Here is a 13016-nt window from a genome sequence, read left to right as displayed (position 1 = left end):
CTATTAAAAGCCTTTGCTGAAACCTGAACCCAGGGCTGGTAATACACTCTGTCACTCCACCATGTGTAGTCATAAGAGCTGCATCTGCCCTGCTGTCCTTAGGCTGCGTTGGCTGCCAGCCTGCCCTATCCTACTGGCCTAAAGCACAGAGGCCTAAGCACCCTCTGCCAAGCTAGCTGTTCCCTCCTCCCCTCCCCTTCCTGCCCTGAGGCAGGGCCTGACCTGTTTCCTTAGAGCCCTAAGGTGACTGACGAGATGGAGGGAATTGACTCTGCTCTCTTTTTGTTTGCCACAAACAAAACCCCTTCTTTGAGGGGCTACATAGCAAGCCCCTTCTGAGAATACCCACAGCTTCCCTTCTGGCTCTTTTGCCCAGGGAGTCTGGGTTTTCACCTCATTTCATTTAGACCTTAAAAGTCACAAAATGGGGCTTCCCTGGTGGCGCAGTGGTTAAGAATCCGCCTGCCAATGCAGGGGACACGGGTTCGAGCCCTGGTCCGGGAAGATCCCACGTGCTGCGGAGCAACTAAGCCCGTGTGCCACAACTACTGAGCCTGTGCTCTAGAGCTTGTGAGCCACAACTACTGAGCCCACGTGCCACAACTATTGAAGCCCACGCACCTAGAGCCCGTGCTCCGCAACAAGAGAAGCCACCACAATGAGAAGCCCGCGCACCACAACGAAGAGTAGCCCCTGCTCGCTGCAACTAGAGAAAGCCCGCGCGCAGCAATGAAGACCCAACACAGCCAAAACTAAATAAATTTTTTTAAAAAAGTCACAAAATGACATATATCCACTACCAAATGTAAAATAGATAGCTAGCGGGAAGCAGCTGCATAGCACAGGGAGATCAGCTCGGTGCTTTGTGACCACCTAGAGGGGTGGGATAGGGAGGGTGGGAGGGAGATGGAAGAGGGAAGGGATATGGGGATATACGTATACGTATAGCTGATTCACTTTGTTATAAAGCAGAAACTAACACACCATTTTAAAGCAATTATACTCCAATCAAGATGTTAATAAGTCACAGGGATACAATGTACAGCATGGGGAATATAGTCAATAATATTGTATTAACTTTGTAAGGTGACACATGGTAACTGAGCTTATTGTAGTGACCACTTCACAATGTGTACACACGTTGAATCACTATGTTATACACCTGAAACTAAAAATAATATTGATGTCAAGTATACCTCTATTAAAATAAAACAAAACAGAAAGTCACAAACGACACACTGCTATATTTAAAATAGATAACTAACAAGGACCTACTGTATAATTAATTAATTAATTAATCAATCAATCAATTAATTTTAAAAGCCACAAAATAGAGTTCACCCAAACCAACAGATCTTGACTCAGTGAAACTAACTCTCCTCCCAGACTCACCCTTCCGGAGTGATATTCAAATGCGCAACCACTCGCCAGGCTGGGGTCCACCTTAACCCCTCAGTGCTGGGGAGGTCTGCAGGGCGTCCCTGGAGGGGCTCGCGGAGGCTCCTCGCCATCAGGTGTGAGAACATCTCAGCAGTTCAACAACTGGTCCAGCTGCACCATCAGTGTGGCCACCACTGTCCTCCTGTTGCCTCAGGTTGGAAAGGGAAGCCGCTTTCTCTCTTTATCCCAGCATGTCTAACTGGAGGGGATCTTATAGTTCATCTGCCCCCAACACTTCTGTTTTCAGATTCATCAAAGAAACATTTTGTGGGCAGGCAGTTTTCTCCAGACCCTGTGCTGGGAGCTGGAGTAGAGAGATGTGTCAGCAGTCCCTGCAGTCCGCGATGACAGGAGGGAGGAGAGAGTCCAGGTCAGAGAGATTTGGAAGGTAGAACAGGCAGGGTTGGGGGTGGCTGAGGAGTGGGGAAGAGACTGGAAGAGGAGGGCATCAGGATGACTCCAAGGATTCTGACCAGGGTGACCGGGTGGATACTGGGATTGAGCCATCGGCTACAAAGAGGTGCTCTCACAAGCTACAGTGAATGTACCAGAAATAGTGAATGTCCCTGCAGAACTGCAGGAACAGCATCACGGGAGGAGCCCCTTCCGTGTTCCCAGAGAATGTCAAGTGCGCCTCTATCAGTTCTGAGCAGCCAGTGTTGGAGGATGTGTCAACCTCCCTCTCTTCTGTTGCATCAGCCCTAGGAGCTGTGTCAGCTTCTTGCAATTACTAATCTTGTAATCTTTCTTAGTTTGCCCTTCCTTTTGTATCAACATTTTTGTAAACAATTTCCCTCATTAAATTCCCTCTGTTGAAATACCTAGTTTTTCCGTTTACTTAACTAGACACTGGTTGCTGTGATTACATACCCACCAGATCAACAAAAAAAGATTTTTTTAATTTTATAAATTTATTTATTTATTTTTGGCTGTGTTGGCTCTTTGTTGCTGCGCGCGGGCTTTCTCTAGTTGCGGCGAGCGGGGGCTACTCTTCTTTGCGGTGCGCATGCTTCTCATTGAGGTGGCTTCTCTTGCTGCGGAGCACAGGCTCTAGGCGCACGGGCTTCAGTAGTTGTGGCGCATGGGCTCAGTAGTTGTGGCTTGTGGGCTCTAGAGCACAGGCTCAGTAGTTGTGACGCACGAGCTTAGTTGCTCTGTGGCATGTGGGATCTTCCCGGACCAGGGCTCGAACCCGTGTCCCCTGCATTGGCAGGCGTATTCTTAACCACTGCACCCCCAGGGAAGTCCGGCAACATTTTTAAAGTTTGATAATACCAAGTATTGGGTAGGATGTGGAGCAATTGAAGCTGCTGGTGGCAGGGGTGGGGTGTGTGTGTGTGTGTGTGTATAAATTGAGGCACTTTGAAAAACAGTTTGACATCAGCTATTGAAGATTGATACTCTATGACCCAACAGTTTATCTTTTAGGTATAAAACCTAGAGAAAATGGTGCACATATGCATTAAGATATATGTACAAGTAGTATTGCTTGTGAAAGCCAAAAGATGAACGATCTAAATGTCCATCAACAAAGATGAATAAATAAATTGTGGTATATGAATTTGATGGACTACAATATAGCAATGACAAAAAAATGAATGAGTGCTACACACATTACCAGAGATGAAAGTTACAAACGTCATGGTGAGTGAAAGAAGCAGTACACAAAAGAGAATGACAGGGACTTCCCTGGTGGCGCAGCGGTTAAGAATCCGCCTGCCAATGCAGGGGACACGGGTTCGAGCCCTGGTCCGGGAAGATCCCACATGCCACAGAGCAGCTAAGCCCGTACGCCACAACTACTGAGCCCACATGCTGCAACTACCGAAGCCTGCACGCCTACAGCCTGTGCTCTGCAACAAGAGAAGCCACCGCAATAAGAAGCCCGTGCACCGCAACGAAGAGTAACTCACGCTCGACACAACTAGAGAAAGCCCACACGCAGCAATGAAGACCCAACACAGCCAAAAATAAATATATACTTATTTTTTTTTAAAAAAGAGAGAATGACAGTGTAATACACTTTACAAGGAGTTCAAAAAGGAGAAAAACTATAAAGTACATTGTAGTAGGCAGAAAAAAGCCCCCCAAAGACGCTCGTATCCTAATACCTGGAACCTGTGAATGTGTTACTTTACATGGCAAAAGAGACCTTGCAGATGCAATAATAAGGACCTTGAGATGGGGAGATTAATGTGGATTATCTAAGTGGGCTCAAAGTAATCACAAAGGTCCTTGAAAGCAGAAAAGGGAGCAAAATAGAAAAGTCAGAGCGGAACATGTGATTACAGAAGAAAGGCACAGAGATGTGAAATGTTGCTGGCTTAGAAGATGAAGGAAGTGGTCATGAGCCGAGCAATGTGGGTGGCCTCTAGAAGCTGGAAAGGGCCAGAAATGGATTCTTCTCTAGAGCCTCAGAAAGAAATGCAGCTCTGTGGGCACATAGATTTTCAGCTCAGTGAGACCTGTGTCAGGCTTCTGACCTACAGAACTGTGAGATAATACATTTGTGTTGTTTTTAAGCCACTAAGTTTGTTACAGCAGTGATAGAAAACTAATACATATATATTGTTCAATCTTTTTCTGTTTTTCAGATTGGATAATTTTTATTGATCTGTCTTCAGGTTCTTTATTTCTTCTGTCATCTTCAATCTGTTGCTAAGCCCATTCAATGAATTTTAAACTTCAGATATTGTACTTTTCAGTTCTAGAATTTCCATTTGGGTCTTCTTTATAGCTTCTATTACTCTGCTAAAATTTACTGTCTTTTCAATAGTTATTATTTTCTCTTATGTCCTTAAGCATAGTTATAACAACTACTTTAAATATCTTTGCTAATTCCAACATCTGGGTTCTCTTGGGGTCAGTTTCCATTGCTTTTTTTTTTTTTTTTTTTCTCTTGGTCATATTTTCCTGTTTATATGTTGAGTAATTTGGATTCTGTTCTGGTTATTGTGAATAATACATGATATGGAGTCTGGATACAGCTCTTCCACAGAATATTGATTTATCTATTTTAGCAATTAACTTGGCTGAACTCCTTCTGCAAATTTGGTCTCCCTTTTAGTAAAAAGCAGCTCAAATTTCAGTTTTGTTCTTTTAGCTTCAGCTGGGCTTCTTGGAGTCTACCCCATGCCTACATAATTCAGTGGTCAATCAGAGATTTGGACAGGATATATATACAGATTTTTGGGCTCCTCATCTCTGGTTCTCTCCTTTGGAACTTCCCTACTTAACTTTCCAGCTGTTGTGCTTTTGCCACAATCTCTGGTTTTCAGTTTCCAAACTAGGAGGACTGTGGGGTTCTATGCAGGTTTTAGCTGCCTGTATGCCTATTTTAGCTGTGAGGATTGGGGCCTGCTTTTAGCCTAAATCCATTTTAAGAAGTGGGAAACTCACTCAGTTCCTTTCTTTTCCAAGTGTCAACCCCCATCCAGTATCTGCCTTGTTTTGGTTGCTTTCTGGTGCCTGCAGGTCATTGTTTTTTATATTTTGCCCAGAATTTACAATTGTTATCTGTGTAAGCTTGTTCAATAGAAGCCACTTGGTTCAATAGAAGTGGAATATATAAAAAATATAGCTTACGGATTAATACATAGTGGTAAACTATAAGGTATAGCAAGGGGAGGAATATTAGTCTTGGGAATATGATCAGGGAGAGACACATAGGGACCATCTAAAATGATGGCAATGTTCTAGCTCCAAAACTGTTTGGTGGTTATGTAAGTGTTTGCCTTGTTTTTATAAATCTTCAAAGTGTTACAGATATCTTACATACTCTTCTATATATGACATACAATTTAAAATACAATGTTTAGTGTCTTTAAGGACGGAGTTATAGAATTGGAACCATGGGCATACAGGTGGCAGGTGATGCCATGGACATGAATGAGGTCTACTTGGAGGGCGTGTGGTGCAGGAAGGGGAAAGGTCTGGGAGATCCTGAGGAGCCCTGGCATTTCCTGGACAGGCAAGGGGAGGGGAGCCCACAAAGGGAGCCTTATGTAGTGCAGTCAGACCCTTGGGAGGAGAAGTGGTCTCCCACCCATGGAAGTGTGCGATCTCTGGGAAGCCAAAGGAGGAGACTGTCAGGAAGGGAGCGGTCTAATGTACAGAGCCAAAAAAAAAAAGGGAGTGGTCAATAGAATCAAGCACTGCAGAGAGAACAACACAAGCTGAAGCTGGAGCTGTGCTAATGGGAGTGTAAGGTTAGGGGATGGTTATCATTCAGTTCACTGGTGAGATGGGGTCAGTATCCTGATACAGTGCATTGAGGAGTGAACAGAAGGTGAGGTGGGGAGGCAACAAGGCCAGGCTCGGTTTCCAGGGGCTCCGTCTCAAGGGCAGGGCAAGGTACTTAGGCACCTGGGAATGTTTGAAAGAAAAATGTAATAAAGCTCAAATCAAAAAAGTAGAAGAGGAAAGACAAGGGTCAGAAAAAAGGGTGAAGTCACATCCCTGCCAACTGAAACTGATTAGGGTTTGTCTAGAGTTTGGAATGGAGAAGGAAGAGGAAGCATCTTTGTTTAATTTGTATACTTGTGTTATAATTACGTATTCATACATCTGGGCCACCTATCTGGAGTGAGTGCAAAGGCTCAGGGAAAAGTTAATAAGGCTCAGCCTGGCCTCTGCAGTGGAGAGGACCACACTCCGCAGGGAAAGGCCCATCCACGCCTGTCTCCCCATCATTGAAACAACTGAATGCTTCCAGTTCTTCTGCATGTTCCTCCCAGAGGGCTCCTGGGACCACCATGGCACCCATCCCCACCCCAGCATAGGCCCTGGCCCAGGATGGCCTTCCATTTGGAATGTCTCCTCCTCCTTCCTGTTGCCTTTAAAGCATCTGAGAAGGAGAAGTGGGTATGGGTGGAGATGAAATTTCCAACCCACCTGGGTACAAAAGTACCACCGGGACAAAGTACCACAGACTGGGGGACTTAAACAACAGACATTTATTGTCTCACAGTTGTAGAAGCTAGAAGTCCAAGATCAAGGTGTCAGCAAGGCTGGTTCTGAGGGAGAATCTCTTCAGGCCTCTCTCTCAACTTTGGGGGTTGCTGGAGATCTTTGGTGTTCCTGGGCTTGTAGATACATCACTCCGCTCTCTGTCTCCATCTTCACATGGTGATTTCTGTGTCTTCACATCTTCTTTCTTCTGTGTGTGTCTGTCTCTGTGTCCAGATTTCCCCTTTTGATGAGGACACCTGTCATATTGGATTAGGACCCACACTTAAGACCTCATTTTAGCTTGATTATCTCTGTAAAGGCCCTATTTCCAAATAAGGTCACATTCACAGGTACTGAGGATTAGGATGCCAACATATTTTTTTGGGGGGGACACATTTCAACCCATAACATGGGTATATGGGGGTTTGTTATACTCTTTTTATACATGGGGTGTATGCTCTCTACTTTTGTGTACGTTTGAAATTCTCCATAATAAAGTGTTAAATAAGCAAAACAAAACAAAACAACCCCCCCAATCCCCTTTCAACTTTGGCCCCATTTCTCAATTCAGCTTCATATCAAAATTCCTTCAGAGATGTCTCCTCTCACTGACTTGCCCCCTCTCTGCCCAGCTGTCTTGAACCTACTTCAAACAGGCTTTTTTTTTTTTAACTTTTTATTTTATATTGGAGTATAGCTGATTAGCAATGTTGTGATAGTTTCAGGTGCATAGCAAAGGGACTCGGCCATACATATACATGTATCCATTCTCCCCCAAACTCCCCTCCCATCCAGGCTGCCACATAACATTGAGCAGAGCTCCCTGTGCTATACAGTAGGCCCTTGTTGGCTATCCGTTTTAAATATAGCAGTGTAAGGACTTCCCTGGTGGCGCAGTGGTTAAGAATCCGCCTGCTAATTCAGGGGACACGGGTTCGAGTCCTGGTCCGGGAAGATCCCACGTGCCACGGAGCAACTAAGCCCATGCGCCACAACTACTGAGCCTGAGTGCTACAGTCCACGAGCCACAACTACTGAGCCCACGTGCCGCAACTACTGAAGCCAATGCGCCTAGAGCCCGTGCTCCGCAACAAGAGAAGCCACTGCAATGAGAAGCCCGCGCACTGCAATGAAGAGTAGCCCTCGCTCTCTGCAACTAGAGAAAGCCCGTGCACAGCAATGAAGACCCAATGCAGCCAGAAATAAATAAATAAATAAACAAAGCAGTGTATACATGTCAATCCCAAACTCCCTGACTATCCCTTCCCCTCTGGTAACCATAAGTTTGTTCTCTAAGTCTGTGAGTCAAACAGGCTTTTATTTCCACCAGTATCTATCTGTCAGGGTCCAGGCAGGGGGCAAAAATCATACAAGTAATTTGAACAGGGAAAATTTCAATACAAAGAATTATTAACAAGGTAAAAGATGGTTAACCACTGGATGGAGTAAAAGAGAACTCTAAGGTGTAACTGAGGTAGCAACCCAGCAGAGGCGAGCACCTCTGGGGCTGAGGTTAAAGTGAATAAGGAAGGATTGAGAAGCTTAGGGCAAGAGGCTCCACAAGGCTGAGATTCAGATTTCTGACATGAGGCCCTGGCTGGCACAAGAACACGGTACCCCCATAAACGAAACAAAGGCAGCAGAAAAAGAATGCTGGGATGAAAATTACTGAATTTTTAAAAGTAAATTAATAACCAAAAATTATACACAACACAATACATAGGCATCTCTTGTTTTGGAGCCTGGTCACGGATATTTTGGGATAGGATGATAGCCGCGTGGGCCTCTACAGTGAAGTCCACATGGTGTGAGCCTCCAGAAGGGCTTCCCGTTACCCATCCTGACAATGAACAAGTGCAAAGTGGGTGAGGGGCTGACCCAAACAGAGTCCTTCCACGAGGAAGAGGGAGTGTAGCCAAATGCACCAGAAACATGTTCTGGGTGTTTAAGGAAAACCATGTCATTCATGTCACGTACCAGCGACAGACTGCATTACCTATAGACATTGGCTGTTACCCAGAAACACATGCCCCAAAGACCATTGCACTTTGCAGGACTAAACGACACAGAGATCCTTGCTGCCGCCCGGGCATTACCCAGAGACCCTTGCTGCCGCCCGGGCATTACCCAGAGACCCTTGCTGCCACCTGGGCATTAGCCATAGACCTAAGTTGCCTAGGACTGCATAACCCACAGACCTTTGCTGTTGCCCAGGGAATACAATCCTGACAAGCAGTCAGAGATTCTCTCACTTTGGGCTTCTCTTTTTTTCAAAGGTTACAATTAAAGGAACTGCATTCTAGGTTGTCCTTGCTTCCTTAAAATGTCATTACAGCTTGGGCTCACATATGGTCACACATACGGACAACTGCTTTACCTTTTTAATCACAAAATGAATAAATCCTTGTTATAAAAATTCACATAGTATGGATTATCTTTTATTAAATCGATTGTCTTATAAGAGGCAGGGGAAGAGAAGATAAGCAATCCAGTAGATCCCTAACACCTGATTCATAGGGTAGACTAGATAACACAGAGAAAGCTCCTAGCCCAATGCATGGCACTTGGTCAGCGTTCAATAATAATAGGCAATATCATTATCTTCAAGCCACAAGGGAGAGCTCGGGGAGAGGGACAGGACTGAGGAGGGCTGACAGATTGTCAATGTAGTTATTGCCAGAGTCAGACAGAGGAGCCCAGGACCCAAATCTTCCCTGAGTTATGAAAGGAGCACAGAACAGGGAGCCCAACTGCGTTTAGTTCTTCTGACTCCAAGTCATGTATGCGACACGTTTTCTTGCTGTAAAATGAAGCAGTGTATGGTCTCCATGTCTCCTAGTTCTAGTGTGTTAGCGCCCCCCAGTCAGCTTCAGGGCACGTCCTTGCCCTGAATCCTGCATCCTGCCCGCCATGGTCTCCACAGTAAAAGGGGGTAGGTTCTTCATGGTTTATTAAGCAACCAGAGCAACACAGACTAGAATTCTTCAACTCCTACCATGTAACAGAGTGAGGTTTTCTCTTTCTTTCTTTTTGCTCAATGACTGTGACAAGGGTCAACTCTGCCTACACTACATTATTTTATTTTTTAAATGATATTTATTTATTTATTTGGCTGCGTCAGGTCTTAGTTGCGGCACACGGGATCTTTCGTTGCAGCGCCCGGGCTTCTCTCTAGTTGTGGCGTGAGGGCTCCAGAGTGCACGGGCTCAGTAGTCATGGCGCGCGGGCTCAGTTGCCCCGAGGCACGTGGGAACTTAGTTCCCCGACCAGGGATCGAACCCGTGTCCCTGCGTTGGAAGGCGGATTCTTAATCACTGGACCACCAGGGAAGTCCCTGCCTACACGACTTTATACATCAACATCTCACCAAAACATCTCAGGGAATTATTACGGTAGGTTCTACATTCAGCACTGCTGGGAAGTGCTCCGGGGCAGGCTGCTTAACGTCTCTGTCGTCAGTTTCCCAGTTTCTTAGCAGTTGTACTTCTAGCCTGAAGTTGCATCTGGTACATAGCAGGTGCTCAGTAAATGTTTGTCAAATGAATAAATGCATGAATTCTCTGAAATGTCGTACTTTTCACTCTCCCATGCCTTGGCGTACGTTTTACTCCAGTCTAGAAGCTCCTGCTCATTGCTGGGGTTACCTTTGGACATGTGCCTAACTCACAAGAATTCTCCTTTGGGGAGATCTGTCCCCCTCCCATCCACAGAGTCACCAGGACAGCCACGTTTGTATCTTGGATTCTGTCCCTAGGCCACAACCAGTCACTGGGGTGGGCAACCTGATCCAAGTTGGGCCAAGTTGTCCCGCAAATCTGGAATTGGGTTTGATATTCCAGACTTACTCTAGGCCTGTCTTCAGAATGGAACACATTTTTTAAAAAAATTAGGAGCTGTAGTATGACCATCATCTATCCCTGCAACCTAAGCAGTGGGAAAAAAAAAAAAAATCAGATGTGCATAGAGCAGCGGAGAATGAAACAGGATGCCCTCGAGGAGCGGAGGGGGTGCTGTGGTGTGCCAGCCAGATCCTCCGAGGGCTGAGGTGCCATTCCTCCAGCCATCGGCTGTGACAGCTCACAGCTGAGTTCTTCCCTGAGACTTGCCCTTTACTGAAGGGACCAGCCATGACCAAGGATATGACCTCCCTAGGGCAGTCCACCACCAATGACTGGTCCATGCAGGGGTACAAAGGGCTGGCCCCCTACCTTGATTCAGGACAACTCTGAAGGACCATCCCAGCTCCTGAGCTCCCTATGGAATTGCGTCAGGCTCCCAGCTGCATCGACGTTCAACTTTTGTCCAGTGCAGCTTCTCTGATTTACTCAAAGGCCGGTTCCTGAGAGGCTGCCCAATAAGCTTTCTGCATGCACGAATAAGAGACTCCAGCTTCATTTCCCAGGGCACCCAACCTAAGATAAGAGGCTTATAGTTGAAAGGGACTGGTGGTGTAACTGATGGTTGCTATGACGATGCAGTAGTTCCTCCCAATAAGCATCTCTGCTTCCTTGCTGGCTCTAGTGCTGGGTCTTCCTAGATTAATGTTTACTAAATGGAACGTAGTTTGAGGGAGGTCAGGGTGGTAATCATTTCAGCCTCCAGCATAGCAGGGTAGGCCGGGGGAAAACTTTGCAAGGGAGGTAAAGTTTGGCTTTGGCACTTCATCGTTTTTCTGGACCTCCCTCACACAGCCCATCAGGTCCCCCCACCGTCCTAGGGCAGAGATGTGAGGTGCTTCACTCAGCCCAGCGGCTTCTCTCTTTCAACAAGGACTGAGGGCCCACAAGGTGCGGGGCTCCTTCCCTTACCCATCTCGCCATCACAGTGCCCTGGACCAGGTCCCATCTCTGATCCCTGCAGTAGGCGACACACACGTGCATTAATTCCCACCAGCTGCATTTTTACCACGGTGCTTTTCCTTGGGCTCCTGTTCCTGGTCTCAAGGAATTTCCTCCTCTGGTGAGACAGCAGCTCAGTCCCCATTTAGAATCTGGAAAAGTCTCCAGGCTGAAGGCGGTATAGACGCTCAGAGGCCCTCAGATGGGTTCCAGAAAAAAATTTCATCCAAACCTCTCGTATTGCCACTGAGGAAACAGAAGTATTTTAACCAATCCTGCAGGCCGGGACAAGCGGGTGGGGAAATGCTTTTCCAACGACTGAGAGGTTCGTTTCAATTTGATTCTCTCACCGCCCAGCACCAGCCGCCTCCCGCCCTTTGGATGGTTTCCAGGCGCGAATTTGCTTCCAGGTGTGCAAGGGGCGCGGGGAAGGCGGGGTGCGGGCGGGTACCGTGGGGCAGGGGAGCGGGGGCGGGTGGGGGCCAGAGGAGCCGTTCTGGGGCCGGGGGCTGCCTGCGTGGCTGGGAGGTGGGGAGGTGGGGTGAAGGGGTGGAGGAGGGAGACAGCGAGTGTGTGTTTGTGTGTGTGGTCCTCACCGCCCCCCCCAACCCCCGTTCTCCTTCCTTCTAGAACCCCTTCGGGGGCGGGGCGACTCTCCATCCTGGCCGCGACTTATGCGACACTTTTTTGGAGAGAGAGAGCTTCCTGAATTGAGGGCAGTGGGGTGACAGGCCGAATGGAAGGGGAGGGAGGCATTTCATCCTACCCGGGACATAGAGTTCGAAGAAGACCCGCCTCCTGCAGACCCGGAATTCGACCCCTCGAGAGCGGCTCGGGCAGCGCCGGCAGCCGCCCGGTGCGAGGACGCAGGTGGGCGCTGCGGGGTTTAGGGTGAGTGCGAGCAGAAAGGGGGAGACGCATGAGGGGGCGCTGGACGGTCCACGGAGGCCCCGGCCGCCGCAGGACCCCAAACACGCAGCGCCGCGCGGACCTCGGGCGGCGGGGACCTCGGGCGCGGGTCAACCCCCAGGAAGCCGTGCGGCGCTTCCCGGGCGGGACTGGAGCGCCCCCTGGCGGCCCCCCGCCTTACTGCAGCCCTTGCCCGCCGTCCTCCCCGGGCGGACGTGGGGACCCGGGCAGGAGCCGCGAGACCATCCAGCGGCTTCCTACCAAGGCCTGCAGTCCCTTCGCGCTTAGGCTGCTACTGATCTGGCCTTAATTTAAAGAGAAAGGGGAAGAAGGGTCTTCCTTCCGACCCCTGTGTGAGAAAATGGAGAGGAATACACATACACTCCGGTGGGGTTCTCTAGACGTTTTTGGTTCAAGGACCACTTCAGGGTCAAAGATTCTAAAGCGCATCTCCTATTGCTGCCGTACAAAGTCTTAGGGCGCTTTTAATTGGACAGTCACTGAAAGTCAGATTTGGCACTTGGGAATGGGGCTTCAGATATGTACAGAAAACAGAATAATGTTTTTGTTTGTTTTTACAACTTGTTGATTCGTTTGTGATTTGATTCTTTGAACGTTGCTTCTTAAACTGCCGGGAGGATCTTTGGGGTCAACTCAGAACGAGTATTGGAGAATACTTTTGATTCACCAGGCAGGAATTGTAAGGATCGTCAGTTTGTTTTAGGTTGAATTGATGGCACCAGGGACATCCTGGGATCTCGGAGTATTCTAGAACTGTGTCCAAGTTGGGCTAGTGGTTGATAGAGTACGGTTTATCAAAGTAATGTAAGACAGAAAGGGCTTCCGAATGTAACCGATTTAGTGATAAGACCCACCGTA

The 13016-nt window shown here is 47.6% G+C and overlaps 1 long non-coding RNA gene across 1 annotated transcript; it reads right to left on the bottom strand.

The window, feature by feature from the left end:
- Positions 1 to 6372: 6372 nt before the first annotated feature.
- Positions 6373 to 12234, bottom strand: LOC137775721 (uncharacterized). Its single transcript, XR_011076073.1, has 3 exons — positions 11995 to 12234; positions 11199 to 11474; positions 6373 to 6647 (listed from the first exon to the last, which is right to left on the bottom strand). It is a non-coding gene; the product is annotated as an uncharacterized lncRNA (long non-coding RNA).
- Between the last annotated feature and the right edge of the window lie 782 nt (positions 12235 to 13016).

This window comes from Eschrichtius robustus, chromosome 13 (genome assembly GCF_028021215.1).
Source record: "Eschrichtius robustus isolate mEscRob2 chromosome 13, mEscRob2.pri, whole genome shotgun sequence".
Taxonomy (NCBI): domain Eukaryota; kingdom Metazoa; phylum Chordata; class Mammalia; order Artiodactyla; family Eschrichtiidae; genus Eschrichtius; species Eschrichtius robustus.
Note: the sequence above shows the minus strand (reverse complement) of the source record. Positions and strands in the feature narration are given on the sequence as shown.